This window comes from Oncorhynchus nerka, unplaced genomic scaffold (assembly GCF_034236695.1).
Source record: "Oncorhynchus nerka isolate Pitt River unplaced genomic scaffold, Oner_Uvic_2.0 unplaced_scaffold_9799, whole genome shotgun sequence".
In the NCBI taxonomy this organism is placed as follows: Eukaryota; Metazoa; Chordata; class Actinopteri; order Salmoniformes; family Salmonidae; genus Oncorhynchus; species Oncorhynchus nerka.
Window position 1 is genome coordinate 1 of NW_027031525.1, and position 3,613 is coordinate 3,613.

Consider the following 3,613-nt stretch of genomic DNA (forward strand, 5'->3'; position numbering starts at 1 on the left):
GTATTGGGGTACCTGAAAGTGGAGGGATGAAGTGGAAGAGTGCAGGGCAGTTAACCAAGTGATTTAGGGATCGAAAGCATCCTCTGCTATCCAGTTTGCTTTTAGCAATGAAGTGGAAACAGAAGAGAAGAGCTGGGCACATAACAAACAGGTTGATGGATCGAAGCTATCCAATTCTACTTTTAGAAATGAAGTGTAAACAGGGATTTTTTTAAATTGGAGAATTTCATGTGCATGTCTCTGTGCCCTCCGTGATTATTTTTGACTGCTTCTGTCAGTTTGTACAGGTCATGCTGATTACAGAAGCGAAGCGGAAGCGTGATGTCTACTTTAACCACGTGTACGAATCGGTCAAAACCACTCTCTGCTATCCAGTTCTTTTAAAGCAAGTGCCCCAGTGGCCTAATGGATAAGGCACTGGCCTTCTAAGCCAGGGATTGTGGGTTCGAGTCCCATCTGGGGTGGATGAATTCAAATTCCTGTGGATGAAGAGAGTCAGCACATATCACAGAGTTTGATGTGATTGAAGCTTTCCGATTCAAATTTTAAAAATGAAGATTTAACAGGGATAAAAGGAGAATTTCATGGGCATGTCTCTGTGCCCTCCGAAATGCTTCGTTTTTTACAACTGCTTCTATCAGTTCGTATAGGTCATGCTGATCACACATTTCCACAGTGACTTAACCTCTTCCCTCTACTCGGGACGCTTGCGTCCCAACTAGAACTCTGGAAATGCAAATGCGCTACGCTAAATGCTAATAGTATTAGTTAAAACTCAAAAGTTCATTAAAATACACATGCAGGGTATCGAATTAAAGCTACACTCGTTGTGAATCCAGGCAACAAGTCAGATTTTTAAAATGCTTTTCGGCGAAAGCATGAGAAGCTATTATCTGATAGCATGCACCAATACACTACAACACAAAAGCACAGCAGGGGACATAAGCAAAATAATTAGCATTTCGGCGTTACACAAACCGCACAATAAAATAGAAAACAGTCATCACCTTTCACCATCTTCTTTGTTGGCACTCCTAGATGTCCCATAAACACTATTGGGTCTTTATTTCGATTAAATCGGGCCATATAAAGCCAAGATATCGTTATATGTAGACTGTGTGATAAACGAAAAAAACAGCGATTTCACAACGTAACGTCATTTTTTAAAATTCAAAAAGTAGACGATAAACTTTCACAAAACACTTCGAAATACGTTTGTAATGCTACTTTAGGTATTAGTAAACGTTAATAAGCGATAAAAATCATCAGGAGGCGATGTAAAAATCATTAGCTGTCGTCTTGGAAAAAATTTCACGAGAGAGCTCTTCCAAATGATCTGGGCGGAGACTGGAGGTAAGTGGTTCCCCTGATTCGGTTCAACCAAGAATCAAAGATGATTCAATTCACAAGACTCTAGACAACATGGGGATGCGTTGGGAGTTGAAACCTCGGTCTTATGTAATTCGGTTCACTGTGAACAATTGCTGGAAGTGGCGCAAGGATATTTATTTCCATTTTCTGTGATCAGGTTTTCCTGCGCTTTCCGATGTAACGCACGTTATGTTATAGCCACAGTCGTGATTTAACCAGTTTTTTAAACGTCCGAGTGTTTTCTATCCACACATTCTAACCATATGAACGTACTATATTCCTGGCATGAGTAGCAGGGCGCTGAAATGTTGCGCGATTTTTAACAAAATGTTCAAAAAAGTAGAGGGTAGGAGCAACAGGACACTGACCGCCTAATCCATTTATTGTGAGTACAGGTATTGTATTGAGGTACCTGAAAGTGGAGTGATGTAGTGGAAGTGTGCCTGGCAGTTAACCCAGTGATTTATGGATCGAAACCATCCTCTGCTATTCAGTTTGCTTTTTGCAATGAAGTGCAAACAGAAATATTAAACCATCATTTCATGGGCATGTCTCAGTGCCCTCCGTGATTATTTTTTGACTGCTTCTGTCAGTTTGTACAGGTCATGCTGATTACAGAAGCGAAGCGGAAGCGTGATGTCTACTTTAACCACGTGTACGATCGGTCGAAACAACTCTCTGCTATCCAGTTCTTTTACAGCAAGTGCCCCAGTGGCCTAATGGATAAGGCACTGGCCTTCTAAGCCAGGGATTGTGGGTTCGAGTCCCATCTGGGGTAGATGAATGCAAATTCCTATCGAGGAAGAGAGATCACCACATAACAAAGAGTTTGATGGATTGAAGCTTTCTGATTCTACTTTTAGAAATGAAGTGTAAACAGGATTCTTTTTTAAATTGGAGAATTTCATGTGCATGTCTCTGTGCCCTCCTTGATTCTTTTTTTTATTACTGCTTCTATCAATCCATATAGGTCATGCTGATCACAGAGTGCCACAGTGGCTTAAGACACTGATCTCCTAATCCATGTATTGTGAATTCAAGTATTGTTTTGGGGTACCTGAAAGTGGAGTGATTTAGTGGAAGTGTGCCTGGCAGTTAACCCAGTGATTTATGGATCGAAACCATCCTCTGCTATTCAGTTTGCTTTTTGCAATGAAGTGCAAACAGAAATATTAAACCATAATTTCATGGGCATGTCTCAGTGCCCTCCGTGATTATTTTTGACTGCTTCTGTCAGTTTGTACAGGTCATGCTGATTACAGAAGCGAAGCGGAAGCGTGATGTCTACTTTAACCACGTGTAGAATCGGTCAAAAACACTCTGCTATTCAGTTCTTTTAAAGCAAGTCCCCCAGTGGCCTCATGGATAAGGCACTGGCCTTCTAAGCCAGGGATTGTGGGTTCGAGTCCCATCTGGGGTGAATGAATGCAAATTCCTATCGAGGAAGAGAGATCAGCACATAACAAAGAGTTTGATGGATTGAAGCTTTCCGATTCAAATTTTAAAAATGAAGATTTAACAGGGATAAAAAGGAGAATTTCATGGGCATGTCTCTGTGCCCTCCGAAATGCTTTTTTTTTACAACTGCTTCTATCAGTTCGTATAGGTCATGCTGATCACACATTTCCACAGTGACTTAAGACACTGACCGCCTAATCCATTTATTGTGAGTACAGGTATTGTATTGGGGTACCTGAAAGTGGAGGGATGAAGTGGAAGAGTGCAGGGCAGTTAACCAAGTGATTTAGGGATCGAAAGCATCCTCTGCTATCCAGTTTGCTTTTAGCAATGAAGTGGAAACAGAAGAGAAGAGCTGGGCACATAACAAACAGGTTGATGGATCGAAGCTATCCAATTCTACTTTTAGAAATGAAGTGTAAACAGGGATTTTTTTAAATTGGAGAATTTCATGTGCATGTCTCTGTGCCCTCCGTGATTATTTTTGACTGCTTCTGTCAGTTTGTACAGGTCATGCTGATTACAGAAGCGAAGCGGAAGCGTGATGTCTACTTTAACCACGTGTACGATCGGTCAAAACCACTCTCTGCTATCCAGTTCTTTTAAAGCAAGTGCCCCAGTGGCCTAATGGATAAGGCACTGGCCTTCTAAGCCAGGGATTGTGGGTTCGAGTCCCATCTGGGGTGGATGAATTCAAATTCCTGTGGATGAAGAGAGAGCCGCATATATCACAGAGTTTGATATGTTGAAGCTTTCCGATTCAATTTTTAGAAATGAAGATTTA

At 41.3% G+C, this 3,613-nt stretch overlaps 3 non-coding genes across 3 annotated transcripts; all 3 read left to right on the top strand.

The window, feature by feature from the left end:
* The first annotated feature begins 391 nt into the window (after positions 1 to 391).
* trnar-ucu (transfer RNA arginine (anticodon UCU)) lies at positions 392 to 464 on the top strand. The gene has a single exon. It is a non-coding gene; the product is annotated as a tRNA-Arg (tRNA).
* A 1,612-nt stretch (positions 465 to 2,076) lies between these two features.
* trnar-ucu (transfer RNA arginine (anticodon UCU)) lies at positions 2,077 to 2,149 on the top strand. Its single transcript has one exon. It is a non-coding gene; the product is annotated as a tRNA-Arg (tRNA).
* Positions 2,150 to 3,442: 1,293 nt separating this feature from the next.
* On the top strand, positions 3,443 to 3,515 carry trnar-ucu (transfer RNA arginine (anticodon UCU)). The gene has a single exon. It is a non-coding gene; the product is annotated as a tRNA-Arg (tRNA).
* The last annotated feature ends 98 nt before the right edge of the window (positions 3,516 to 3,613 follow it).